We start from the raw sequence: 12,084 nt of genomic DNA, 5'->3' as shown, positions 1-12,084 counted from the left end.
CTTTCTTGCTGGGTTTCCTTATCACCTAGATAAAAATGCTCTAAACTTGGAGATTATCTTTTGGCTCATCCAATTTTGGGATTTTCTTCTTAGTACCATTTTCCAACTTGCCCAAATGAACACAGTAAGACTTAGGTGAAAATTTCTTTATCCATGTGTTACCACCCCCAAGTATCACTCCTCTGATACACACACGTTCTTCTCTCACATCTGTGCCTATAATGATGCAGGAGAATTTTCTTCACATATATCTTAAAAGGTGGTAATTTGGGGAACCTGGGTGGCTCAGTGGGTTAAGCCTCTGCCTTTGGCTTAGGTCATGAACTCAGGGTCCTGGGATCGAGCCCCGCATTGGGCTTTCTGCTCAGCGGGTAGCCTGTCCCCTCCCCGCCTGCCTCTCTGCCTACTTGTGATCTCTCTCTGTCAAATAAATAAACAAAATCTTTCAAAAGAAAGAAAGAAAGAAAGAAAGAAAGAAAGAAAGAAAGAAAGAAAGAAAGAAAATGTGGTGATTTGATCTAATTAATCTAAGTATTAACTTTGAGCTGACTGGTAAATAATTCATTCAACCTTATACACTAGACCAAAATAAAATTTCACATGTATGAAAGATTTAAGCATATTAAACAAAAAACCTTACTTTTAAATACCATCATGACTATTATTGTTTGACCTTTTAGAGTTTGCTAGACACATGTTAAGTACATTTCATGTGTGATCCTCATTTAATCTTCACAACTCCCTAGGAAGTAGCTATAATTGAAGGACAATTTAATAGATGAGAAACCTGAAGAACAGATGGGTTTCCGAGATGCTAATTGGATAACTTGACATATAACAAGTGTCACATGGTTTTCCAGTTATCACTCCTGAATAAAAATACTATTGTATTGACTGGTACTGTGGTCACAGTTCAGAAAGTAGAGTGGGCATAGCTTGTCTCTGCTCCCTGATGTCTGGGACCTCAACTGGGAAGACTCAGAGTCTGTAGGTGACTCAAGAACTGGAGACTGAAATGATACTGAGGTGTCTTCACTCACATGTCTTTACAGTTGACCCTGGTATAAGTTGTGATGTCACTGGGGGCTAGTGGTCAAAATACCTCCATATCGACCCTTCATGTTTCTTGGGCCCATTCATAGCATGAAGACTCCAGACTTCTTAAACAGAAGCTTAGGGCTCTAAAGAAAAGTGTGTATTCTTTTCAAATACAAATACAACATGATCTTACATACATGTGGAATCTAAAATCAAAGGAAACCCACAAAAACAAAAAACAAGCTCATAGATTCCGAGAATAAGAAAACAGATTGGTGGTTGCCACAATGTGGAAATTGTATCACATTTTATGGGCTATCTTTGGAGGTCATGCATGATTACTTCTGGTGCATTCTGTTGGTTATAGGTGAGTCACAAGCCTGTGCAAGTTTCACTTTTTGATTGAAGAGTAGCAAAGTTGTGGGAGAGTTTGTGGTATAGGAGAAATTGCTGTAGCCATCTTTGGAAAATACAGTTTGTTACAACTAGTTAATGACACAGCTGGAATTGGATACAACATTTACACAATCCCCAAGTGCTCTCCTATTCTAAACTCACTATCATACTAGAAACAATTATAAATATTTATATAATCTAGCAATAGAGCTTTTCTAATCCTAACATCAATCACAAAACAGGACAAGTTTGACAGATTTGACCACATACAAAATGGGTGTGTGTGTGTGTGCGTGTGTGTACATGCACATACATCAAAGGGCCAATCAGGAACAACTGGCAACACCAAGAGCCCATAATTCCTTAAGTGGACATTGTGAAGCTTTAGTCACATACATATATCTATATTTATAGTATATCTGTGATATATATATGTGTGTGTGTGTATATATATATGTGTATATATATATGTATATGTATAGATACGTATATCTATATGTATATAGATGAAATGGGTGAAGGGAATCAAAAGCTACAAACTTCCAGTTACCAAATAAGTAAGTCATGGAGATCTAATGTAGAGCATGGTAACTGTAGTTAATGATACTCTTTTGCATATTTGAAAGTTGCTAAGAGAGTAAATCTTAAAGGTTCTCATTACAAGAAAAAAATTGTGTATTTAGTGATGGATATTAGACTTATTGTGGTGATCATTTCACAATATATACAAGAATCAAATCATGATGTTTTACACCTGAAACTAATGTAATTTTGTATATTAGTTATACACTAATTAAAAACAAATCATGAGAAAGTAATTTTAATGTTGGGGAAAGAATGAGGCAAGATGAAGAAATACATGGAGGAAACAAGCTTCACAGCAGTGTTGGTAATAAAAGTGAAAAAGTAAAAACAATCAGGATTGCCCAAATCAAATATGATACATCCATATACTGAAATGCCATGCATCCTTAGAAGTGATAGAATATCAATACAAACTTATTAATTTGAAAACATGTTACAGTATGTTCAGTAAAAATCAAAATAATATATTTTAGTTTGATCCCATTTTCACTTAAAATCTATTATCTATCCACCTCTTTATCAATCAGCTCTTTTATTTATCAAATTTTAATAATAGAAAATTGTACATTTTTAATGTATTATGTAGTTTTAAACATTGAGTGATAAACTTTTCTGGCATAAGTTTATTTTCTTTTCCTATAGAAGTGAAGTCATGGAAAAAGTTTCAGAAAATCAATATAAAAAAACCTTGCAACAACCCAAGCTGGAATTCACAGACAAGGAATTTAAAAGCCCTATTATAAATAAGCTCATAAACGTACAGCAAAAGACACACATGAATGAAGAGTAGGGACTCTCAACAGAGAGGTGAAAAATAGAATAAGGAATCATTTGACCAAAAGGCTCCTATAACAGTAATATGATAGGTACTTTACTTTTTTTTAAGATTTTATTTATTTATTTGACAGATAGAGATCACAAGTAGGCAGAGAGGCAGGCAGAGAGAGAGAGAGAGAGAGAGAGAGAGAGAGGAGGAAGCAGGCTCCTTGATGAGCAGAGAGGCCTATGTGGGGCTCGATCCCAGGACTCGACATGATCCCGGATCACAACCCGAGCTGAAGGCAGAGGCTTTAACCCACTGAGCCTCCCAGGCGCCCTGGTAATTTACATTTTTGTCTTTCTTTCTTGTTCCTTCTTCTTTTTCTTTTCTTTTTTTAAATGGGCACTGTGCCGCCCTGCTCATATCAGTTCTAGAGGGGATAGAAACAGGAGGGCAGCAGGTGCAGGTAGAAGCAGCGAGCTAGGGAGCTGGCCCATGTGAACACACAGGCAGGTTCTCCCGGAGTCCTCCCCGGGTGTGATGCACCAGGGCAGTCCATGTGTGGCTTGCCCTCCAAAATCAGGGCAGTCTGTGTGTGGCTTGATTTTTATTTTAAAAATTAAATAATGAATATAAATAATTTCAATAGGATAACAGTATATTATTCAGTGAATCTGAGATATCAAAGTAGATGATTGTTTAGCTTTCTTTTGAGTTATAATATAATACTACTGGCAAACTGCTAGGCTCATTAGAAACAGATAACAAAGTCATCACTCACGTCACATGCATAGCAAAGGTACCGATGAAAGACGAGTCAATAATACGAAGCCCTTGAACTACCACAATTTTTCCTCAGTTCCATTTATCATTGTAGGTATGTGTAAAACCAACTCACACCAACCTTGATATATCACTGACATTGCTCTAAGAGCCAGGTAATAATTAAAAATATTTTGAGCACTTTTCAAGTGCTTAGCAATATATACATATATCTCATCTCAACCTCCTTAAACACGTAGGTAGTTTCATTGTCTTTATGACCCAGATGCAGAAACTGAGTCTTAGAGATACTCAAGTTTTCTTTTTCTTTTTTGGTAAGTATATGCTGGCTAACTGAGCATAATAAAAAATTTTTATTTATTTTTTTGAGAGAGAGAACATGAGCAGGAGGTAAGGGAGAAGGAGAGGGAGAAGCAGACTCCTCACTGAGCAGGAGGTGCCCAAGTCAGGGTTCAGTCCCAGGACCCTGGGATCATGATCTGAGCTGAAGGGCAGATGCTTAACCCACTGACCCACCCAGGCACCCCCAGATATTGAAATTTTTTAAGGAGAAAAAATAATTTGCAAAGGCACTGCCAGAATGCATTCAATATCTATCTGACCGAGAATCCCTGTCACTAACAATTCCACTAAATTGCCCAGTAACCCAGAAAATGAGACATTCATTCTTGAACTAGCTATTTTGGAAGCATGAATATAGTTCTTATAAGAGACAACTACTTTGATTTTCCAGACAAACTATTGAGGTTAAAGTCACATTTCTTTAGTATTGATCAGAAGTAATCACAATAAACAGATCGATAGCTGGATTATATAGTTTCTTTTCACTTGACAAGTATTTTATAAAGTGGGAATTTAATAGTGAGTTATAACTTATGAGAGTATAGTATTGTGGAAAATATTATTTCACAGGACTCAAAACCTCCAAGTTATATATGAATTATTTTCCTTTTGAAATTTTGGAGCAACAAATGGCAAATTAACACATACCATGTTCAGTGAATGCTCTTGAGTTGTATGGCAGATTCTCTCTCTCTTTTTTAAGATTCTATTTATTTATTTGAGAGAGTAGAGCGAGAGAGAGAGAGCGAGCACAAGCAGTTGAGGGGAGAGAGAGAAGCAGACTCCCTGCTGAGCAGGGAGCCTGCATCAGGGCCCAATCCCAGGATGCTGGGATGACGACCCAAGCTGAAGGCAGTTACTTAACTGACTGAGCCACCCAGGCGCCCTGAGTTCTTCCTTCTGTGCACTACATATTAGCTGTTCCTCCACGCTGGAAAGTAGAAAGTCAGCCTGTTGCGGGTATGTCTGAGGCAATCTTCCCACCGGTTTTTGTCCTTTCTGCCTCAAACATGGCTTACTTGCTTCTCACGCCTCCTTTCTCTTGCTCATCTCCTCTTTGCTCTGCTCTCTCTCAAATAAAATCTTTAAAAAAAATTTTTAAAACTTCATATTTATATTGAATATCTTACTTTCCCATCAAGGAGGCTATAAAGTTAAGCAAACTGGCAAACAAAATGTTATTCTTTTTTCCTTCTTTCAAAAGCTTGTCCTGAGAAGGACTTCCAGACTGGTAGAGCAAGAATCACCAATAGTGTGATTCTCCATAAAAACAATGAGAACACTAGCAAAAATGGCCAAAATCAACTTCTTTCAAACTCTGGATATTAACCGCAGGCTTGCAACACTCTGGGAAGTTTATTTTAGAAAGTTTATTTTATTTCCAAAATTGTTTCTTCTGGGATTACTATTTTAGAAAGACTGACTTTTGGAAAGAACAGTGAGCTTTGTGACTTTTTTTAAAGTTTTTATTTAAATTCCAGCTAACATACAGTGTTAAAGTTAATTTCAGGTGTACAATATAGTGATTCAACACTTCCATACAACACCCAGTGCCCATCACAAGTGGCGTCCATAATCCCCATCACCTGTTTCCCCGATCCCCCCACCCACCACCTCTCTGATAATCAGTGTGTTCTCTGTAGTTGAGTCCGTTTCTTGGTTTGCCTCCTTCTCTTTTTTTCCCTTTTGCTCATTTGTTCATTTGCTCTTTGCTTTGGTTTCTTAAATTCACATACGAGTGAAATCATATGTCATTTGTCTTTCCTGACTCATTTTATGAAGCATAGTACTCTCTTGCTCCATCTACATTGCTACAAATAGCAGGATTTCATTCTTTTTTATAACTAAATTCCAGTGTGTGTGTGTGTGTGTGTATGAGAGAGAGAGAGAGTGTGTGTGTGTGTGTGTGTATCACATCTTCTTTATCCATTCATCCATCGAAGGACATTTGGGCTGTTTCCACATCTTTGCTATGGTAGATAATACTGCTATAAACATCGAGGCTCATGATCCCTTTGAATTAATATTTTTGTATTCTTTGGGTAAATCCTTAGTAGTGCAATTGCTGGATACTAGGGTAGTTCTGTTTTTAACATTTTGTGAAACCTCCATACTCTTTTCCAGAGTGGCTGCACCAGTTTGCATTCCCAACAGTGCAAGAGCATTCCCTCTTCACCTCCTCACCAATACCTGTTGTTTCTTATGTTGATTTTAGCCATTCTGGCAGGAGTGAGGTGATATCTCATGGTAGTTTTTATTTGCATTTCCCTGATGATGTATGATGTTGAGGATCTTTTCATGTGTTTGCTGGCCATCTGCACGTCTTCTTTGGAAAAATGTCTATTCATGTCATCTGCCCATTTTTAAATTGGATTATTCATTTTTGTGGTGTTCAGTTTTATATGTTCTTTATACAGTTTGAATACTAACCCTTTATCAGATGTCATTTGCAAATATCTTCTCCCATTCAGTAGGCTGCCTTTTTAATTTTGCTGATTGCTTCCTTCACTATGCAGAAGCTTTTTTTTAATTTGACACAGAGAGAGAGAGAGAGAGATCACAAGTATGCAGAGAGGCAGGTAGAGAGAAGGGGGAAAGTAGGCTCCTCGCTGAGCAGAGAGCTCAATCCCAGGACCCTGAGATCATGACCCGAGCCAAAGACAGTGGCTTAAGCCACTGAGCCACCCAGGCACTCCACTATGCAGAAGCTTTTTATCTTGACATAATCCCAATAGTTTATTTTTCCTTTTGTTTCCCTTGCCTCAGGAGACATATCTAGTAGGCCTTGGTGTTGGCCTGCTTTTGTTGATTTCGATGGGAGTTCCTGTGCCTCCTGGACCTGGATGCCTGTTTCCTTCCAAAATTAAGGAAGTTTTCAGCAATTGTTTCTTCAAGTAAATAATTGCTCTCTTTTCTCCCTTTTTCTTCTGGGATTACTATAATAAGAATGTTTTTATGTTTGATGGAATCACTGAGTTTCCTATGTCTATTCTCATGTTGCATAATTCTTTCTCTCTTTTGTTAAGTTTCATTACTTTCCATTACTCTGTCTTCCTGGTCATTAATTAGTTCTACTTTTTCAGTCAGCTGTAAATTGCATCAGGCTCATTTCCAATCTCATTTATTGTGCTCTTCATCTCTGATAGATTCTTTCTTAACTCTTTTGTCTCTGTGGTAAGGGTCTCACTGATATCTTCTCTTCTTTTATTAAACCCAGTGAGTATCTTTTTTTTTTAAAGATTTTGTTTATTTATTTGACAGACAGAGATCACAAGTAGGCAGAGAGGCAGGCAGAGAGTGAGGGGCAAGCAGGCTCCTGGCCGAGCAGAGAGCCCTATGTGAGGCTTGATCTCAGGACCCTGGGATCACAACCTGAGCCAAAAGCAGAGGCTTAACCCACGAGCCACCCAGTTGCCCCCCAAGTAAGTATCCTTATGATCGTTGCTTTAAATTCTCCATCAGTCATGTTACTTAATCTACTTTGCTTAGATCCCTGGCCATGGCTTTATTTTGTTCTTTCATTTGGGATAAATTCTTCCACCTTCACATTTTGTCTAAATATCTACCCTCTTCTGTGTGTTAGAAAAGCCAGTTATGTCTCCTGATCCTTCGTCATTGTGGCTTCTTCTCTCCCTTTACTTGTGGAGTTTGTTCTGTCAGTCTTTATGTTGATTTCTGGGGTGTTTTGGATGATTTAATAGTTATCTAGTTATGTTCATGTGACTAAGCTAGCCTACGGTCCTCCTACTCCACCACCATCTTCCTCTCTTCCCTCAACGATTCCTCTTCCTTATGATTCTTAATTGACATATGAAGAATACTTTGTGCCTTGTACCCTGTAACTTGTTCAAGTTCTGCATTAAACAGATGATCCACAGAGGCATCTTTGAATCAGTGTCTCACCATGGGCCCTCACAAGTCCTACAATGCTTTTGTTCCATTCTATGAAGATACAGTTATTTGAAGCTTCTTCCACTGTTGACCTTTCTGTGAGCAGGGTTTCCCAGGTGGCTAGTCCCCTGCAGGGGTGCAGTCTCCATGCAGGAAGAGGTGCAGGTGGCTTGAACCCTGGACTCCAAGCATCTGCTCACTTCCCAGCCCCTGAGGCCCTCACTAGCTTCCTCTCCACAGGATAGCCTCCCTCCCAATTGGCCAGCTTTGTGGCATTTTAACTTGACCTATTCCTTTCTCTCTTTCCCTAGCTACATGGTAGCCTTGAAAACCACAGCACCCTTGTAACCATGGTAGCTATGAAAATCATCAGCCTAGCAGACACTCTGGGGAGAAAAATGAGCTTGGAGCTACCCAAAAAAGCCCCATTCTCACAGAATTGTCACTATTCTGCATATATGAATACTCTCTGAAAAAGCTCCATTCACAGAGCTTGTCTTTATTTGCCCTAGTTCAGAGCTTGCTCCATGGGAAAGAGTCTATCCTTGGGGTATTTGTGGAAAACAATACGTGACAAGTGTTGACATTGCAAATGCCTGAAGTGATATTAATTAGGGAAAGCAAGTGGAGAGCCAAAAACCTTATAGGAGAAGTCTGGGGAATGAGTTGTCTATAGAGGCCTTTGAAAAGCCTTCAGTGTATTTCTGAGAATATGGAAAGATGCACACATATGTAGAGCTGTGCACACATCTAAGAAAGGCCTGAGAAGAACTTAACCTCTCACCTTGGCTAACCTTGGGGCTCTATACAAGCAGGAAATAAAGGCTAAGGCAGAGTTGTAAACTGCCAGAGCTTTAAAGACATATGTCAACATACAAAGATAGCCCTTCTGTAAAGGATAGATTTATTGGTTGACAGAACTTAAGGAAATTTTGTTGAATTATTTCTGACCACAAAAGTAAGTGAGCAGTGATATCAGTGACCACATATGATAAGGAATACACACTTTACAGCATTAGTCCAGGAAAGTCTAAGCAACATAACAAGAGTAAGAACAAGAACAAGAATAACAAATAAACCACCACCACAACAAATCCTAGGGAATTTATTTCCAGAGTTGCCACTTTATATTATTTACAATGTTCCATTTTCAAGAACAACAACAAAAAAAAATTGTGAGACACACAAAGAAATAGCAAATATGGCCTATATGCAGGGAAAAGAATATGTTGGATTGACTAGACAAAGGCTTTAAATCAGCTGCGACAAATATCTTCAAAAAAGATAAAGGAAAACCATGTATAAAGAATTAAGGGGAAGTATGAGTACAATATCTCCCAAAATACAGACTATAAATTGAAATTATATGAAACAATCAAATATAAATTCTAAAATGAAAAACTGTGGTAATTGATACTCATTGAACCCACTTTAGGGATTGAACAGCAGATTTGAGCTAACAGAAGAAAGTGTGAGTGAATTTACAATAGATCAAGATCCCCTAGTCTGAGGACTAGAAAGAGTGAAGAAAAATGAATAAAAGCTCAGACACCTGTGGGGCACCATCAAGTATGCTAACATATGTACAGTGGAAGTCTCAGAAGGAGAGAAGTGGAAAAAAAGAGAAAGAAAAATATATGTATATATATTTTTTGTTCCATTGCCTGTCTCAGGGATTTAGCCAAAATCCCGAGAACTTTGCTGGCACCACTGGGGTTCAAACAGGAAACAGGAACATTTAATAAAGAATTCAATAAGTTTTATGAGTCAAGAGTCTAATTATACAGCAGGCTAGTTGAAGAATTGAGGAGACATTTGGATCGCCAGCCTCCTTAATCCACAGGAAGAAGGGGAGAAGGATGTTGCTGGACATGCAAAGCATGTTTGGCAGAGACTTTTATTGGGGGCAGAGTTAGCCTGAGGCCATGTTTTCAAGAGAGAACCTGGAGACTAAGGACAGTGACCTCATCCTACTCTATCCTACTGATCTGCAGAAGCTTCCCACTAGCCTTGCTCAAACAGAGCCCAGAGGTTTGGGGCCATATATCATGAATCCATATGTCATATGGGTTAGCCAGCAGGTAGAAAAGGGTGGAGAATTGATCTGGAAGGAGTAAGTGGAAGAAAACCAGCACACCCCACCCCTTTTATCTCTCAGCATCCATTCTCCTTCACTTGGGTGGAAACTTTACATTCCCAGCACAGTAACTCCCATTCCAGTCTTATTCTTGGGAGGTGATAGCAGTTCAATCATACTACCACCACCAACAATGAAATAGCCAGTGCCAGGGCTCCTTCTAGTGGGGGCCAAGGGAGATCACTGAAATGATGAAGCAATATGAAGTAGGCACCACAATCCCCACTTCCGTAACTGAGAAGGTCGGTCATCCCAGCTGCATCATCAGACCTGTGTTCCCTGTTCTCTCACTTCTGCTGGTGTCTCAACTGGAGAGTCTTCCTGACCTGGTGGCATACTCTAGCCCTCATTCTTGCAAGATCTCAATCTCTGGTGGTTTGATCTTTATTGCCTTTCCTATTCAACAAGACTATTGAGCAGAGGAATAATTAAAGATCTTCCAGCGAATCCCCTGATTTTCAAACTTCGCTTTTCCTTCTCCCATCATGTAATTACAACTCCCTCATGTAATCAAAATAAAACTACAGTCAGTACAGTAACCTTTTTCTCTGCCTGTTGGGGACAGGCAATGGAGACACTCGGCTATCCTGCTCCTACTCCTCTTCTCCTCTCTTCTTCTGACCAGCAGCATCATGGGCTAATGGGGGATGAAGCAATCCTTTTATGCCATAAGAAAATTTTCTGATATGTGTACCATGGGTTCTGTTACAAATGAAAGATGAAAGTATTTGAAAAACCCTTGCTCAGAATAATTCCCTGGTTGACGAGGGAGTGCTATATTGCATGATCTCTTTAAAAATACCAGACCATCACTTCCTCATATCAGGTGATTCACAGACCTGTACCCCTGGGGATAAAAATATATGTTTATAAAAAATAAAAAATTAATAAAAAAATAAATTAATTAAAAACAAACAAACAAACAAACAAAACAAAAAGATGCTCTGGTCAAACTGGCTCAATCTTATTTTGCCATTTTACTCCTGGATCAATTAGTTTCTACTGCATAACAAATGACCCCAAATCTTAGTTACTTAGAACAATAAACATAAAAAAAAAAAAATACCAGACCAGAGGTGCCTGGTTGGCTCATTCGGTAAGGCATGTGACTCTTGATCTTGGGATTGGGAGTTCAAGCCCCATGTTGGGGAGAGAGCTTACTTACATAAAGAAATAAATAAATTCAGACCATGCATTTAATTATTATTTTATTTTAGTTCTCCTCTTTTCTGTACCAAATCTTGCTTTATTCCTAGATAGGGCAGTAGCCAGGATATAATGGGTCAGGTTGATTTCGCAGGAGAGAAAAATCACATAAAAGACCAAATGTACTTTTCCTTGATTCTATGTCTTCCAGTCTCAGAGCCTCCAGTAATGTTTCCCTGTTCAAAGCCTCAGAAGTCTTCTCCAATGAGTCCTGAATCTCCCAGCCATGTTCCCATGGTCCCTATCTGCACTGACTCTGTAAATAGACAACTGAGGTAGAGAAGCAAAGATTTTGGGGTGTTCTTGTACCAGGTGACCAGGAGGGAAATGTTCTATCTCTAATGTGATCTACAAAACACAGTGTCTACTCTAGGGCTGTTGAGGATTGGCCAACTAGCCTGAGACACCGGCCACCCTTAAGCCCCAGGCAGGGTCTAATACCAGACCCAGCTGCTCTCCATCGCACCAGGCTGCCCTTCTGCTTCAAGAGAGGATGGGAGTCACTGCATTTCAGAGGTTTGGTCCAACAGCAAGTCAAAGTACCCCTGTCAAAACCAACCAACCAACCAACCAACCCAAAGTGCTCCTTTCCAAGTTCTATTTCTGCACTTCAGGAAACACCTCCTTCCAGGGACTCATTTTGGAAATATATTTGGGAGGAAAGGAGATTAGTCTTAAATTCACTCCTGATTCAGATTAGTACTATAACTGATTCTCAGTACAATCTCATTTCCACACTAGGCCCTGGTTCAAATCAATTGTAATCTCATGGAATCCCATCAATTCTGAGGATGGGGCACCTGGGTGGCTCAGTTGTTAAGCTCTGCCTTTGGCTCAGGTTATGATTCCTGGGTCCTGCACCAAGCTCCCTGCTTGGCAGGAAACCTGCTTCTCCTTCTTCCTTCTGCTTGTGTTCCTCTATCACTGTCAAATAAATAAATGGCAT

Source organism: Mustela lutreola, chromosome 1 (assembly GCF_030435805.1).
Source record: "Mustela lutreola isolate mMusLut2 chromosome 1, mMusLut2.pri, whole genome shotgun sequence".
NCBI classification, from domain to species: domain Eukaryota; kingdom Metazoa; phylum Chordata; class Mammalia; order Carnivora; family Mustelidae; genus Mustela; species Mustela lutreola.
The sequence above is the reverse complement of the archived record's forward strand: the minus strand, read 5'-3'. Positions refer to the sequence as shown.